This window comes from Meriones unguiculatus (assembly GCF_030254825.1).
Source record: "Meriones unguiculatus strain TT.TT164.6M chromosome 16 unlocalized genomic scaffold, Bangor_MerUng_6.1 Chr16_unordered_Scaffold_43, whole genome shotgun sequence".
In the NCBI taxonomy this organism is placed as follows: Eukaryota; Metazoa; Chordata; class Mammalia; order Rodentia; family Muridae; genus Meriones; species Meriones unguiculatus.
The window spans coordinates 2,029,708-2,048,524 of NW_026843701.1; positions in this window are offsets into that span (position 1 = coordinate 2,029,708).

An 18,817-nucleotide genomic window follows, 5' to 3' on the forward strand; every position below is an offset into this window, starting at 1 on the left:
TTAACAGGTTTAGTGTGTCTGGTTTTATTTTGAGGTCTTTGTCCCCTTGAACTTTAGTTTTGTGCAGGGTGATAAATATGGATATATTTGCATTGTTCTGCATGTAGATATCCAGTTAGACCTGCACCATTTGTTGAAGATGCTATCTTTTTTTCAATTGTGTCTTTGGCCTCTTTGTCAAAAATCAAGTATCTGTAGGTTTGTGGATTTATTTCTGGGTCTTCTATTGGGTTCCATTGATCCACAGTTGTGTTTCTTTGCCAATACCAGCAACAGTTTTGTTACTGTTGCTCTGTAGTTCAATTTGAGATCAGGTTTGAATATACCTCCAGATGATCTGCTGTTGTACAGGATCATTTTTGACAATTCTGTTTTTTGTTTGTTTGTTTTTTGTTTTGTTTTTCTCTATGATGTTGGGAATTGTTCTTTTAAGGTCTGTAAAGAAATGTGTTGGTATTTTGATGGGAGTTGCATTGAATCTGTACATTGCTTTTGACAGGATGTCCATTTTGATTATATTAATCATAACAATCCATGAGCTTGGGAGATCTTTACAACTTCTCTTTTTTAAATTAAAATTTTATTTTTTATACTATTTACAGTTTATTCTATTTGTATCCCAGCTTTAGCCCCTTCTCTCCTCCCTCCCAAGTTCACCCTCCCTCCTTCATCTCCTCCTGTGCCCCTCTCCATATCCATGAATAGGGGAATACCTCTTCCCCTTCTTTCTGACCCTAGCATATTCAGTCTCATCAGAACTGGGTGCATTGTCCTCCTCTGTGGCCTCAGAAGGCTGCTCCCCCTTTAGGGGGAGGCGGTGAAAGAGCTGCCACTGAGTTCATGTCAGACACAGTCCCTGTTCCCCTTACTAGTGATCCCACGTGTATACTGAGATGCCATGGGCTATATCTGAGCAAGGGTTCTAGGTTATATCCATGAATGGTCCTTGTTTGGAGTATCCGTCTCAAAAACGACCCCTGAGCCCAGATATTTTGGTTCTGTTACACTCCTTGTAGAGCTCCTGTCCTCTCCACATCTTAATATCTTCTTTCCATCGTTTGATATCTTCTTCAATTTGTTTCTTCAGAGACTTGAAGGTTTTTTTTTTTTTTTTTTTAACCAGGACTTTCCTTTGCTTGGATAGAGTCACACCAAGGTACTTTATATTATTTGTGGCTATTGTGAAGGGTGTTGTTTCCCTAATTTCTATCTTGTCCCTTTTGCTTTTGTCATACCTGATTACTTTTTTTTTTAATTAATATTATATCCATCCACTTCAGTGAAGGTGTTTATCAGCTGAAGGAGTTCTCTGTTTAAATTTTTGTGATCGCTCATGTGTACTATCATATCATCTGCAAACATTGATAATTTGACTTCTTCCTTTCTAATTTGTATCCCCTATATCTCTTTCAGTTGTTTTATTGTTCTAGCTAGGACTTCAAGTACTATGTTGAAAAATATGGAGAGCCGGGGCAGCCTTGCCTTGTCCCTGATTTCGGTAGGATTGATTAATTTTCTCTCCATTTAGTTTGACGTTGGCTATAGCCTTGCTGTATATTATCTTTACTAAGTTTATGTATGTGCCTTGTATTCCTGATCTCTCCAAGACTTTAAACAGGAATGGATGGGGGAGTATGTCAAATGCATTTTCGGCATTTAAGGAGATGATCGTGTGGTTTTTCTCCTTCAGTTTGTTTATATGGTGGATTATATTGATGGATTTCCATATATTGAACCACCCATGTATACCTGGGATGAAGCCTGCTTGGTCATGGTGGATATCTTTTCTGTGTTCTTGGATTCGTTTTTCAAGTGTTTTATTGAGTATTTTTGCATCAATGTCCACAAGAGAGAGAGGTCTGAAGTTCTCTTGTTTTGTTGGATCTTTGTGTTTATGTAGCAAGGTGACTATAACTTCATAGTATGAGTTTGGTAATATTCCTTCTGTTTCTATTCTTGGGAATAGTTTGAAGAGAATGGAATTATCTCTTCCTGGAAGGTGTCGTCAAATTCTGTGATGAAACCACCTGGCCCAGGGCTTTTTGTGAAAGGGAGACCTTTTTTTAAACTTTGATTAATTACACTTTATTCACTTTGTATCCCCCCATAAGCCCCTTCCTCCTCCTCTCCTGATCTCACCTACCCTCCACTTATTCACGAATGCCCCTCTCCAAGTGTACTGATAGGGGAGGTCCTCCTCAACTTCCTCTGATCTTAGGATATCAGATCTCATCAGGAGCAGCTGCATTGTCATCTTATGTGGCCTGGTAAGGTGCTCCCCGTTCAGGGGGAAGTGATCAAAGAGCAGGCCAATCAGATTATGTCAGAGGCAGTCCCTCTTCCCATTACTATGTAACCCAGTTGGACACTAAACTGACACTAATCTGTGCAGGGGTTCTAGGTTATCTCCATGCATGGTAATTGGTTGGAGTATGAGTCTCTGGGAAGACCCCTGTGTTCAAATTTTCTGGTTCATTTGCTTTCCTTCTGGAGTTCCTGTCCTCTCCAGATCTGAATGGGAGACTTTTGATGACTGCTTCTACTTCCTTGGGGAAATATGTAATCTATTTACCTGATCTTGATTTAATATTGGTAAATGAAATCTATCAAAAAAATCATCCATTTCATTTTGACTTTCAAATTACGTGGAGTATAGGCTTTTCTAGTAAGACCTAATGATTGTTTGGATTTCATCAGTGTCTGCCGTTACGTCCCCCTTTTTGTTTCTGACTTTCCTGATTAGGATAGTTTATCTCTGCCTTTTAGTTAGATTGACTAAGTGTTTGTCTATGTTGTTGATTTTCTCAAAAAACAGCTCTTAGTTTCATTAATTTTTTTGAATTGTTTAGTTTCCAATTTATTGATTTCAGCCCTGAGCTGGAATATTGCTAGCTGTCATCCCCTCTTGGGTATGTCTGTTTCTTTCTTTTTTCCCCTAGGGCTTTCAGGTGAGTCATTAATTTGCTTGTATGAGATGTTCCAAATTTTTTCTTAAAGGCACTTAGTGCTATGAATTTTCCTCGTATCACTGCTTTTATTGCATCCCATCAGTTTGGGTATGTTGTGCCTTCATTTTCATTGAATTCTAGGAAATGTTTAATTTCTTTCTTTAGTTCTTTTCTAACCCAGCTGTCATTGAGTATTGAGTTGTTCAGTTTCCTTGTGTGTGTAGGCTTTTGCTTTTTCTGTTGTTGATGTCCAGCTTTAGTCCTTGGTGGTCAGATAGGATGCAAAGGATTATTTCCATCTTCTTGTATTTGCTGAGGCTTGCTTTGTGACAACTATATGGTCTATTATGGAGAAATTTCCAGGAGGTACTGAAAAGAAGGTATACTCTTCTGAATTTGGGTGAAAAGTTCTTAGACATCTATTATGTCCATTTGATTTGGGACCTCTGTAAGTGCCATTATTTCCCTATTTAGCTCCTGTCGAGATGATCTGTTCCATGGTGAGAGTGGAGTGTTGAAGTCTCCCACTATTAAGGTGTTAGGATCAATATGTGATTTCAGCTTTAATAATGTTTCACTTACAAATACCAGTTTCATTTATCAAATGAAAACAGATACAGGAAATTCCCATCAAATGCTAAACCATTCTCCTCAAACCTTAAAAGGGCAATTTTCACCTTCATATAGGCACCCCCCCCCACACACACTCACAGTATAGCTAAAACCAATCCTGAATAATAAAATAACTGTAGGACCTGAAATCCCTAATCACCATTCCTTATTTCAACTGCACTGCAGAGATACAGTAATAAAAACAGCAGGGCAGGGCAAAAAAATGTAGATACATTGATCAATGGGATCTAATTGAATACCCAGACATGAATCCACACACTTATGCACACCTGATTGTTTTATGTAAATGTCAGAAGTGCACACTAAAAAACCAGCATCTTCAACATATGGTGTTGGTCAGTCTGGATGTCTACCACGTAAAAGAATGCAAGTAGATCCATACTTTGCACCCTGTACAAAATTCAGCGTCACATGGATCAAAGACCTCAACATAAAACCAAACACACTGAACCTCATAGAAGAGAAAGTGGAAAAAAACTTGGAAATCATTGGTAGAGAAGACTTTCTGAAGAGAACTCTATGAGCACAGACACCAAGAAAAAATTAATATATGGGACCTACATGAAACTCAGCAGCTTGTGCATGGCAAATGCACCATCATTCAAAAAGGCAGCTTACAGACTAGGACAAGACTTTTCATCAACTCCATATCCAATAGAGTGCTAATATCCATTATGTATAAAGAAATAAAAAACTAAATATCAACAAAACAAATAACCCAATTTTAAAATGGGGTACAGATCTAAAAAGAGACTTCTCAGTAGAAGAATGTGAAATGGCTGAGAAACACTTAAAGCAATGCTCAAAATCCCTGGCCATCAGAATGAAAATCAAAATGACTTTGAGATTCCATCTAACACCTGTCAGAATGACTAAGATCAGTAACACACGTGACAGCTCATGCTGCCAAGGAATACTCCCTCCATTGCTGTTAGATGTGCAAACTTGTACAGCCACTATGAAAATCAATACAGCGGTTCGCCAGAATATTGGGACTCCATCTACCTCAACATCTAGCTAATCCTCTCTTTGGGCATATAGCAAAAGGATGCTCTATCCTATCACCAACAACACTTGCTAGACTTTTTTTTGTTTTGTTTTGGCTTTATTTGTAATAACTAGAAACTGGAAATAACCTAGATGTCCTTTAAATGAAGAATGGATGAGGAAAATGTTGTACATTAACACAAAGAAGTAACAGCTCAGCTGTTACAAACAAATAGCATCATGACATTTGCAGGCAACTAGAAAAAATTATCCGGAGTGAGGTAACCAAGCCCCAGAAAGATAAATATGGTATGCAATAATCAAGCTACATTCCACACACCCAGTGAGTTTGGTTAAGGAGGAAGGCCCTGCAAAGGATGTATGACTCTTCCTGGGGTGGGAAAATAAAATAGATTTTGTGTTGGACTGGGGGCAGGTGGAAACAGGAGTGGGAAGGATCAAGATGAGGGAGGGGAAGAAAGGAAAAAATGTAGGTGCATACAGCTGGAATTGGGGGACCTGTGCAGACTGGTGTGGAAACCTACTGCACTGATTCTATTCCAGTGACGGTAGTGAAGACAAAAGTAAAGGAGGTTAGGGGGTCTGAACTGATCAACTCTTGAAGCCAGGCAAGGTTTCTGGTAGTGGGATATGGTTGCATGTGGCTGAGTTGTTGGCCGTTGGGTCTCATGGAAATCCCTAAACAACTCAGGCTGATGATAGGACAGAAGGTCACTCTCTGATAACTTCCAGTGAGGCACCTTGCTGAGGACAACAACCACACAGCTCGTGTATGTGGAGAGGACTAGCTGGTGACTGTAGCGAGCCTTCCTGCTGATGCTCTGTTCTCTTAGGTGTGAGAAGGTACTCTGAAGGATATGGAAAGAGAAACCTGGACACCAATCCAGCCACAAACCCCTCAACCTACAAACCGTCCTCACTACAAGAATTGCTTGTGCAATGGTGGAGCAGACAGAACTTGGGAGAGTGGCCAACCAGTGTTCGGTTCAGCTACAGGCTATGCCACAAGAGGGTGCCCATGGCATAAACTGCCTGGACGTGCAGGGAAGGGGAAACTGGATAGCCCAGAGGCCTATGGTAGAACCAAACAGAACTAGTCAAAATAAGCAAATAAATATATAGATAAAAACCCTCAAGTGATTACTAATGATACAATGATATTCGGCTATGTTTATGGATAGTGTCTTGTCTACTCGTCATCAGGGGCTTCCCCCAGCAGCAGGCACAGAACCAACATCCAAATGTTATACAGAGAGACAGTCTAAATGCAAGGTCTCCATCAGGTCCTGCCCCTTGGAGCTGGTAAATCCCGTAGGGTTCAGCAGGGTTGGAGGACACCAAGAGAACGTATCCTCCTGAATTAACTAAGCAGGGCTTATAATGGCTCCCAAATTGGAAGCAGCAAGCATGGGCCTGCATGAGCGTGCCCCAGGTCCCTTACTTATACAATATGCTCGTTAGCTTGGCATTTTTATGGGACTCCTAATGGTGGGAGCCAGTTTGCCTCTTAATTTTTTCCTGCTCCTGGGGTTTTCTTCCTCATATTGGGTTGCCCTGTCCAGTCCCAGTATGAGGCCTTTTGGTGTGTCTTACTGTATCCTTTTTTGTTGGGTTTGGTTGTTAATTCTTGGAGGCCTTATTTCTTTTTTGAAGGGAAACAGAGAGGGAGTAGATGAGAGGAAGAGAAAACAGAGTGGGGAAAACAGTGGCCAGGATGTATTATATGAGGAAAGAATCTATTTTGAATTTTAAAAAGATAATGTACAGTAGATTATCATATGTCTTCAGATATATACTGCTCATTTAACTCTGTGCTAGAATATTACTTCCTTTCCTCCAATAGCATCAAGTGTGGGTGTTTTGTTTTCTTTTTGAACAACAGAATAATAACAAACATGGTAAAAAAAAAAGCATGTATGTCCATTCTCTTTACCTATTAAATATATTACTCAAAAGTAATAAATAATCACTAGAGTAATAAAACAAGTGAGTCCAACAGAAATGGTACAAAGAGAAGAGAAGAATAAATATTTCACTAATTGTAGATGATAATACACAGTCAGCAAAGTACAAGACACCAAAGTTCACACATGTAAAGCAGTAGCTTTCTGTCCTAGTTAGTGTTTCTAGTCTTGTGTTAGAACACCATGACCAAAAGCAAGTAGGAAAGAAAAGGTTTATTTCCTTACACTTTCACACTATGGTCCATCACTGAAAATGGATATTTTACCAAAATAAATTTATAGATTCAAATCAATCCCCATTAAAATTCCAAAGCTATTCTTCACAGAACGTGAAGAAAACCCCCAAATTTCATAGAAAAAAAGGCAGCCAGAAGTATCCCAAACACACACACACACACACACACACACACACACACAAAAAAAAAACCCAAAAAAAAAGTGAACTGCTACAGATATCACCATCCCAGATTGCCAATTATACTACAGAGCAATAGTAGTAAAAACAGCATGGTGGGCAGGAACTCACTCATCAGTGCAACAGAACTGGATACCTACGTATAAATCCACCCCCCTATAGTCACATTATTTTAGACAAAGAGGATAATAATACACCTTACTGGAAAACAGCATCTTCAACCAAAGGTGCTTGTTAAACTGTCTACATGCAGAAGAATAAAATGTGATTCTTATCTCTCACCCTGCACAAAGCTAAATTTCAAATGGGTTAAGAACATGAACCCAATAGAGGAGACAATAGTGGATAAACTTGAACTGACCAGCACAGGAAAGGACTTTCTGAATAAGACCTTGGCAGCACAAAGCATTAAAACTGAACGTTGGTAAATGGAACACGATGAAATTTTAAAACTTCTGTGGAGCAAAGGACATAATTGTGTGAGTGAAGAAGCTGCCTATGAATGGGAGGCAAACATCAAATCCCTCCCCTCAGGGTTCAGGGATCACTGCAGAAGAGTAGAAGAACCAGAGGGGAAGGAGGAGTGTTGTAGTAAATGCTAAAGGACTTTTGTGCTATAAAATGTTTACTGTGGTCGTATTATTTGACCATTATCATAAATAATAAGACACAGGAACCTGTTAGATTTTATAATTTCCTTATTACTTTGTGCTGCCCAAATGTTCTATCTCAATAAACTTCCATCCAATGACATCTGCGTCATATTGTCTAACTTCCATCCATACTCCCAAGTTCCATGCTTATATTTTCCACCTTGGCATTTTCTCCATCCATGCTAATCCTGGAGTCCTTCCTCTCACCCCATGTGGTTCCTTCTCCATGCCAACCCATCATGGTGTGCTCTTGCTTCCTCTCTACCTATCAGTCTCTTTCCTGTGATCTCCAGTATGTACAGAACCACACATATTCATGCATGTAACTCATTTAGGAGATCAAAATTATCAGAGGGGTCCATGGGATAAGCTGAGTCACAAGAGTGAGGGGACTGGGTATCCAGGATGGTGTTGAGCAGCTTACAGCACATCTGAGAGTCAGAGAATCTGAAACTCCAAAATTGGTGAGTGGAGGGGCTGCTTAAGCCAGATCATTGATATTGAGGCTACCTGGGTGAGAAAGGACAACATGTGAGCTGAGACCATTTAGATTCAGATCACCCGTGGACTTCTCTAGGGATTGTGAGTGGTGAACATTTGAACCCCCTGCACTTCCCCTTGTCTGGCCTCCCTCCTCCTTTGCAGAGGCAGCCCACTGAACCCATGGCTCATAGCACAAAACTCCCTGTCGGTGAATGAGACAGCAGAGGCTAGCCTCTTACTTCCTCAGTGGCAGCTGCCATCTGTGCCAACCTTCTGGGACCGGGTTCACTAGCAGCTGTACGGGGCCACACAGAGCCTACCAATCAGTGTCTGTTCCTCAGTGGTGAGCCTCAGGCTATAGAGGCTACCTAGGTCCTTAGACCTAGCAGTAGGTGCTCTCCAGTGCTTTCCACCAGGTATCTGTACCAAACTTCAGTTCTGTTGCTGTGGCTGGATTCCCAGTAAACTGCTATACCATCCTCGAGGATCTGAGTCTGCAGCACCACTGAGCTGATGGATCTCCTACACCAACATTTGCCCCAGCAGGCCCAAATCTGATGAAATTTTAAAACTTTCTGAGAGTAAGTTTTAAATCTGAGAGTAAAGAAGAGGGAGGACCCCCTGTGCTCTCCAATTAGACATCCTAGACAGTGAGTGAGCCTTCAAGTGAGTGTTGATCCACACATCCAGCACTAGCAGCCAGACATCAGATCTCTCTTACCCACACCCCAACTTTGGGCAACACAGGGATCCAAGGGACAGCATTCTCAACATTGAAGGCCCTGTTCTGCAGGCATACCAGTGGAGTCCAGGCAAACAACTCCCGGAGCCCAGACAGAGCTGAATACCTTAGTGGCCTGTGGGCTACTGAGGTATTCAGGGAATCTGTGCATGCACATTGTGCCCACAAACACCACCAGTGTCCACAACCTCTCCTGTGCCTGCACCATCTAATGCCCCACATTCCAGACATCAATACACTCTAACACCCTGTCCTTCAAGGTACACCTCCATGTTCATGCACATGCTTGCTCACCCGCACTTCTGCATCTGTGTGTGTGCCTGCAGAACTTCTTCCCTTATGTACAGTTGAAACACCAACACACACTCTCAAGAGAGATGTGGATCTCTCTCATCTTCCTGAAGAATACTCCAGACACCAGAGAAAGACAGACCCAGTCTCAACTGCAGACTCCAGGAACAAACAGTAAATGTTACAGATAAGCAGATGGCCAGAGGCCCGCATAAGAACACATGAAACCAAAATGAAGACATCATGGCTTCACCAGTAACTTCCAAAATCAATGGATACGCCAATGCATTGGCCACATAGGAAAATCATATTAAAGTTTTGCCTATTCAGTTATTAGAGTCACATAAAGAGGAAATAAAAAATGCTCTAAAGAAATACAGAAAAATACAGCCAAACAAATTGAGGCACAAGTAGAGGAACAATTAGTGGCATATAAGGAGGAAACACAAAAATAATTGAGACTATCAGAGACAGACAGGAATCCATATTCAAACAGATGAAGAAAGAGATGGAAGAGAGAATCTCATGTGCTGAAGATACAGTTGCAGAAATTGATACTTCACTCAAAGGAAAACTAAAACCAGAAAAGTGCCAAACACAAAGCTTTCAAAGAATCATGGACACCATGAAAAGATGAAATCTAAAAATAATAGGAATAGATGAAAAAGAAGATTCTAGGATCAGATACTATTGTCAAGAAAATCACAGAAGAAAATTTCCCAACTTAAAGAAAGAGATATTCATAAACATACAAGAGACTTACAGAACACCAAATAGACTAGACCAGAAAAGAAACTCATGTCACATCATAGCCAAACAATAAATCTACAGAACAAAGAAAAGGTATTAAAAGCAGCAAGGAAGAAAGGTCAAGTAACATATAAAGGTAGACCTATCTGAATCCCAAAAGACTTCTCAAGAGAAACAATGAAAAGCAGAAGGTCCTGGGCAGATGTCAGGCAAGGATCACAGATGTCAACCCAGGATACTATACCCTGCAAAGCTTTCAATCTCCATAGATGGAGAAAGCAAAATATTCCATGACAAAGCCAAAAAAACTCCACAATAAAACGAACTACCATTCACTGATGACTATTATCTATCAACCTCAAGGGACTCAACTCTCCAAAAAAAAAAAAAACAAAGACTAACAAAATGGGTGCAGAAACAGGATCCAACATTCTGCTGCATCCAAGAAACACACCTCTGCAACAAAGATAAACACTGTTTCAGATTAAAGAGTTGGAAAAACGTTTTTCTATCAAATGGATGCAGAAAACAAGCTGAGGTAGATATCCTAATGTCTCATAAAATAGTCTTTCAACCAAAATTAATCAAAAAAGATGATCAGGAGACTTCATTCTCATCAAAGAAAAACTTCACCAGTGGTAAGTTGTATGTGACCTGGCCCATGCACATCCACACCATTCAACACACACACACACCATACAGGCAGACCCACATGTGCACACATTCATACCCACTACAGAATAGGCCCTTAGAGGCAGGTGAGAGTACTGGGTTCCTCATACAATTCTCCTTAGGGCTGGGGTAGGAGGGTTCACCAGTCTGCCTGGGGAATGTGAGTACCAGGTGTGGTGGTGGCCTAGGATCTTGACATCCAGGACAGCCTAGGCTTCCTTCAAGTCAAGACAGTTTCATTCTGGTGTTTCCTGCCTGAGCGCTGTGACTCAGGGTCAATTTCCAATGCGGTTTGAAGGGGAACTATTTTCGTGGGCTGCTTAGGTGAAGGACCTGACCTGGCTCTGCCTGAGGTCCCTGGTTGGTTCCAAAAGCGATAGAGGGGAGGCAGTAAACCTACATCACCTAGCATTAGCTTTAGCCATCAGAAGCTATCTTGTGATTTCAGGGTGGTATACCCTTCGAAGTGCTCTCCCGCAGCCAGGCAGCCCCAGCAGCCTGCTTCACTAGCCTGCCACCTAGTCCAGCAGAGCCCAGCAAACTGACCTCCTTCACTTTCCTCTGGGGCACCTTTAAAGTCCCACCCTGGCTCGTGCATTCTCAGAAAATTGGAAATGGTTTTGCCTCAAGATCCAGCAATCCAAATCCTGGGCATATACACAAAAGATGTGCCACCATACAACAAGAACATTTGCTCAACTATGATCATAGCAGCTTTATTCATAATAGCCGGAAACTGGAAATAGCCCAGATGTCCCTCAAGTGAAAAATGATTGAAAAAACATCGTACATTTACACAATGGAATACCACTTAGCTATTAAAAACAAAGAAATCCTAAATATTGCAGGCAAATGGATGGAACTAGAAAATACTCTCCCTAGTAAGGTAACACATACTGAGGAAGACACACATACTATAGTCTCACTTTTAAGTGGATATTAACCATATAGTACAGGATATCCATAGCACAATCCACAGACCCAAAGAAACTAAGTACCAAGAAGTGTCCAGAGGAGAAATCTTGAATCCCACTCAAAAAGAAGAATAGGATATATATGAGAAGTAGCTGAAGAGAGGGAACTGGCTGGGAGTGTAGGAAGGAAAACTTATGTGGGTACTTCATTTGGGAAAGCAGGGGTGGGAGGTGGTAGCGCTGGCATAGAGTGATGCATGAACCAGCAAGAGCAATTGCATGGAGCGCCACTTGCCCACTGTAGCAGATGAGAACAACTGAGCCTTCTGTTTGTGCCTTCACATGCTATTTTTCAAATTCATAATACAAACTTGTATTCCCATTCCTACAAAAACACACATGCCTGTATCCATACATATTCACACATACATGAATGCACTTGGACAAAATACATACATGCTCTGCCTAACATGCATACACATATAAAAAGCTTTATCTCTGAGACAGTGTGTCTCTTGTGGCCCTAGAGTTCTAGAGCTCACTCTGTAGACCAGGCTGATCTTGAACTCAGGAGATTTGCCTGCCTCTGCATCCAGAGTGCTGTGATTAAAAGCATGTTCCAAACCCACCTGGTTAAAGAAGGTTTAAAGTGAAATATTAGAGGAGAATCATGTCTGCCCAGTGATCTATTATTTTCATATATAGGTGTAAATTTAGGCTGTTTGAGTTTTCTACAATTCAACATGATTTTTTTTTATCAACATGTTTTAAAACAATCATTCAGTGACCATTGAAAGAGTGAGACAGGCCAGGACTGGAGCAAATTGACTATTCATGTAGGTTTTATTTTTCATATCAGTATTTCATAGTTAGTTTGAGAATCCAAATATGTACATGAATCATGAAAAACAGAAAGAAATTCATATGTGTACTACTTCATTTTAACTTAAATGTACTTGATTATTTCTAAGATATACAAATAGAAATCTGTTTCTTAGAGATGTAGTAAGAACAACATCATCACCACCACCACCACCACTAACAATAACAAAAAAATAAAACAGAAAAACAAGCCACGTCAGCAATAGTAGACTATTATGAGGTGTTGTTTCCTGTGTCTATGTTGCATGTGTTGTTGGATACCTGATGAATCTGTTTACATTTGAGACTGAGAGGGAAGCATTAAAAACACTGGACTTTTCTCTCTGATTGCCATAAACTCCACTCCTGCATGCATTGGTCCTATCATCCTCGATTCCTCACATATTCTGAGGTGGATCATTCTGAAAATGGAATGTTAGCCAGTGAGGTTTTTTTTTTTCTGTCTGCTTCATATTCCCTGTCTATGTGTGCATGTGATTATGTATAGCTGTGTGTCTGTGTATATGTTCGCATATTTATGCTTAATACAAATGTATGACAATCATTTTGCTTGGGATTTCCTTCTTTGCCATAAGATTGGAGTTAGAGCTTATAGCATATTTCATGCTTAGAGCCTCATTTAATCACATATTCCAGGAGCCCATTCTAGTATTCAGAGCAAATGGATCAATTGCTCCTAAGTGACCAACCTCCTGTTGTAATTATGTACAGGAAGAATTAACAGCTGATGTCAGATTGTTATCTCTTTGCTAGGATGTCTTTAGGACTCACACGAACCTGCAACCTCTACAAATAATGCAAAAACATATGCATGTTTCCAGCCTATATATACATAGGCATACAGAAACACAGACATAAGTTATGTCTAGAAGTCTTGGAAAGAGAGCTTGCAAAAGTATTTCTATTTTGAATTGTGCCAAGATCTAAATAAAGAATTTGCAGGTTGAAGGGAGCAGGGAAATGTCATACCCTGTCCTGAACTAATGGTACATAGAGCTAAGTAGTGTGTCACATTTGGAAGGCATACCTATTCTGTCTTTAGAGGCTCCAATGGATATGTTTACAGAAACTGAGTTTGATCTTATTGTCTGAGGTTATACAGTTCTAGTCTTCAGAAGGATGGGCCAATGAATGATTCAGTTTCTCTCCTTCTTGATATTTAGTTTAATTCATCCCAAACTAGTGTTCCACAGACTCAAGAACAAAGCTGTGATATGCTTTCATTTCTGGCTAAAAAATCTTCCAAGATCAAACAAATTAGAGAAAGAGAGCAGACCCTAATGATCTTGATTCCCCCACAGGGGTGCTTTGATAAAGTACACCTTGACATTATAAATCTGGAGAGTCAAGGCTGGCAATATTGGACAATGACTGTCTCATCTGTTTGAGAGAGTTGCCAAAAGACTGAGGAATGGTGAGGTTGACTGGCTGCAAGAATGATCAGAGTTCAAATTTTACATATGGACTATCCAGCGGTGGTTTTGTGTCTTTTGTCTTTCATGAGGAATTCTAGAATGTACTTGTTATGTGTTGATTTTCTGAGATGTATGGTCACTAATTAACCCATGTTGACCTTATGAGGTAGGGGTGAGCTGTCCAACATGGAATGCTCTCATCTGAATCTGGGCCATGTGCAAGACCACCACAAAATACTGATGTTTGTAGAAGAAAATTGAGCTCCTTTCAAATCATGTTTTTTGCATCCTGGAGTATAAATTCTGAACATTTTCAAGAATATTGTCAGGTACATCTGAATATGACAAAATACATGGGTGAGAGATTTGTTTCATGGAAAGGCAACACAGAGAACACAGGGGGAGTGTACTTAATAGTCATCACCCATTGGGGTGCTATCCCAAGGGATTCTACTTCCAAGCCAACCACATTTCCTAGGACTAGCCTACATCCTCTGTGAAGAATAACAATGCAAGGGATCGAAGATAGTGGTGACTAGCTCACATCCTACCTGAGGGACAAATTATCCAAAACTCCAAAATTAGTGAGTGAAAGGAAAGCTGAAGCCATTACATCAACAATGGGGCTTCCTGGGTGAGAGGTGACAACCAGTGAGCTGGGACACTGTGGATCCAGGTCACCTTGGAAGTCTCTGGGGACTGAGACTGGCCAATATTCAAACCCAACCCCTGCATTTCTCCTCCCTCCAAGCACAAGCCTCCCTGCTCAGCGGAGGCTGCAGTGGTTGACCCAAGCATGAGCATGGCTGGTCAGTGACCTAGACAGCAGAGGTTTCATCTTTGATGGTGTCCCAGGGCTGTGGCTGAGGCAGGCTGTTGTATGCGCCTTCCAGGTTTGTGCTACAGCAGGGCAGCAATAGCCCAACCAGGTGCCTCCGTGCTCAGTAACTGAGACAGCAGAGGCAGCTGCCCCAAGTTTGGGTCTCCCTGCCCGATGGCCAAACACTGGACACCACTGAGCTGACAGATCTCCTACACTCTCATTTGCCCCCTTAAGCCAAAAACTGGGAGTAGAGAACATGGGGAAAACCTGTGCTTTCTGATTAGATCTGCAAGTGTATATTTGTGCCTTCAAATGAGTGTGTGCAGATCCCCAGATCCAGGGTGCCTCTATGCTAGGAGCCAGACACCGGATCCCTCCCATCCACACCCCTACTGTTGGCAAAATAGGATCTGCCACCGAAGGGCCTAGTCGGGCTCCCTTAGTCCTCGGGAAAACAAGGCTTTGGACAGGAAGACAGGGTTTCGGCGAAGAATTGACAGACAGAGACACCTGATGGTTTTGACTCTGCTGCAACTTTACTGAAATCAAGCTAGTATTTTTATACAAAAGGCACCTTAAAATTGGCATACTTCCCAGAACATTTAGACTTTTTACCAAGAATACAAAGTTTACATTTTAACTCAAATTGCAGTCAAACATAAAGCAGTGCCCACAAGAAATCTTGGCTTAAAAACAAAGCAAACAAAGGAAAAGAAACCTCAAATGCAGTTTCATTATTGCTAACCAGTGAAGAGGAAAGTCAGGAGCTAAGTCAGACACCTGCAAAAGTCCCTCTCTATATCAAAATCTAACTACATCTTTGTTAACCCTCCTCCCATATGTCCTGCCCACGATTTATGATCTTCCCTAGGAACAAGGTACTGAAGGGAGGGGGATACTCCTGCTAGCTATACCTCTCATACTATTATTTCTTAACAAGGAGCCTATTATTTTTTTACTCTTCTTAATGCCTATTAACAATAAATCTAATTGATTACCTTTCTTAAATTTATTATTTTTATTAAAGCCTTTAACAATCTACTAATGATAAATTTCTTTATAAAATTAGTTGTGCTGTTTCAGTAATCACAGAAAAAGGTCAAAGAATTCATTATTCCAGCCCCAGAGCTACAACTGACGAAGCGTAGAAATCTCAAAACACGTCTCTTTTCCAAGTGGGATGAGTTTGCCAGGGACCTTCCAGGGGGCATATTTCCGGCGAAAGCGTATCCCCCTCCCTGTAGCTTATGCTGCTATGGCGACACTGGCATGGGTGTTGGCATCCTTGGGACAGCGTTCTCAACATGGAAGGCCCTGTTCTATAGGTTTCCCAGTGGAGTCCATGAAAACAGTTCCTAGATCCCAGACAGATCTGTTAGCAGAATGACAGTATGATAGGTCTCTATGCCCTGAGGTATACAGTGCATCTGCACATGCACGTTTCAACACTTCCAGTGCTTAAGCTCCACCTATCCAGGCATTACCATGCTTTAGAACCCTGTCCTTCAAGTCACAATTTCATGCACATACTCTTGTTCGTGCACATGCACCTGTGACCTTCCTTCCTTCCTTACAGCTGTAACACCAACATTCACTCTTGAACCAGTGGACCTCTCTCATCTTTCTGAACAATACTCAAGACTACAGAAACAGATGGACCCAGTCAGAAGTACAGGCCCCAGAATAAACACAGAAGGTTATTGATAAACAGGTGAGTATACATTAGCATAAGAACACATCCAACAAAAATCAAGACATCATGGCATCACCGGGAAGCCTCAAACTCAGTGGATATGCTAGTTAATTGGAAATGCAGGAAAATGATCTCAAATCTACGCTTATCCAGTTATCAGAGGCATAGAAAGAGGAAATGAACAAAGCTCTCAAATAAATAAAGGCAAATACAGCCAAAAAAAAAAAAAAAAAAAAAAAAAACAGAAGTAGAGACATATAGAAAGGAAACAAAGAAAGCTTTCAAAGAAATACAGGCAAATACAGCCACACTCTGCCAACAGTTGGGCAGAATGAATGGAATTTTATGTAAGAAGTGGGAAATAGTAAGAGCTGGAGAGGATAGGAACTCCACAAGGAGAGCAACAGAACAAGAAAATTTGGACACAGGGAACTTCCCAGAGACTCATACTCCAGCCAAGGAGTACTCATGGAGATAAGCTAGAACCCCTGCACAGATGTAGCCCATGGCAGTTCAGTGTCCAAGTGGGTTACATAGTAATGTGAAGAGGGACTGCCTCTGACATATTCTGATAGGCCTGCTCTTTGATCACCTCCCCCTGAGGGGGGAGCATCCCTACCAGGCCACAAAAGATGACAGTGCAGCCACTCCTGATGTGATCTGATAGACTAAGAGCAGAAGGAAGGAGAGGAGGACCTCCCCTATCAGTAGACTTGGGGAGGGGCATTCATGAATAAGGGGGAGGGAGAGTGAGATCAGGAGAGGAGGAGGGAGGGGCTTATGGGGGGATACAATGTGAATAAAGTGTAATTAATCAAAGTTCAATAAAAATTTTAAAAAATACAGCTACACAAATAGAGGCACAAGTAGAGGCATACACAGAGGAAATGAACAACAACAACAAAAAATAATAGAGGACATGATGGAGAGAAAGGATCCATATTCAAAGAGATGGAGGAAATGATCTAAGACATGAAAACAGAATTAGAATCAATGAAGAAAACACAAATAGAGGAAATCCTGGAACTAGAGGTCATAGGGAAAAGATAAGGACTCACAAAGGTAATCATCACCAACAGAATACAAGCATTGGAAGAGAGAATATCAGGTGCTAAAGACATATTTGCAGAAATTGCTACACCTCTCAAAGAAAAAGTAAAATCAGAAAAGTCCCAAACCCAAAACATCCAATAAATCAAGGACACCAAGAAAAGACAAAATCTAAAACTAGTAGGAATAGATGAAAAATAAAATTCCATGTGCAATCCTGCCAGGGCCAGCCGGGCCGAGTCGAATGGTTCTTGAGTTGGGTGTCAGGATTAAAATTAATAAAATAAACACACAGCACACAGGAAACTTTTTAAAGGTCTAGACTCGACAGCCATAGCAAAAGGCAGACTGCTGCAGCAAGCAGTGCCAGCAGCCAGTCTCAAGACTCTGCCTGCCTCCTCTGCCTCCAGCCTTCTGACCACTTTATTCTTTGAGGAGTTACTTTAGCCAGTAAAACATCTCAGAACAATAGGTTAATTTGCACAAGGATCCTGAGGAAGAGGTGTAACCCTCACAAGTTTATCCCACCTGTTGTCACAAACAAAAGGAGATGGACTTGCAAGTTCTCCTCTGCCATTAGTAAAAGGCCTCCAAAAGCCATCTCTCCGCCAAGATTTAAATATCAAAGCAGGCCGCTAAATCACAGCTCCTGACAAAATCCCAGAAAATAATTTCAAAAAAATCATAGAAAAGAAATTTCCCTAACTGAAAGATATGTCCATAAACATACGAGAGGCCTATAGAACACCAAATAGACTAGACCAGAAAAGACAGTCTTCATATCACAGAATAGTAAAAAATGCTAAATCTACAGAAAGAAGAAAATATATTTAAAAAGCAAAGCAAAACAGCCAAGTAACACATAAAGGCAGAGCTCCGAATCACACCAGACTTCTCAACAAAAACCATGAAAGCCAGAAGGGCCTAAGTAAATGTCATACAGACTGTACAAGACCAAAGATACCAACCCAGACTACTAAACTCAACAAAGCTCTCAATCACCATAGATGGAGAAAACACAATATTCCATGACAAAACTAAACTTAAACAATATTTACCCAGGAACCCAGCCCTACAGCAGATATTAGAAGGAAAACTCCAATCTAACGAAATCAATTATGCCCTAGAAAAAAAATAGAATATAAATAACTGAACAACAAAAAAATAAAAGAAAACAAGCACAGAAACACAGTAAAAACACCAACTCCACAATGAAAGGCACTAACATTCATTGCTCATTATTATCTATCAACATCAACGGACTCAACTCTCCAATAAGAAGACACAGACTAACAGAATGGTTGTGGAAAAAGGATCCAAAATTCTGTTTCATCCATGAAACACAGCTTTGCAACAAAGATTAAAAACTACCTCAGAGTAAAGGGCTAAAGAATGTTTTTCAAGAAAACAGACCCATACAACAAGCTGGGGTAGCTATCCTAACATCTAATTTAATAAATTTTATTCTTTCAACCAAAATT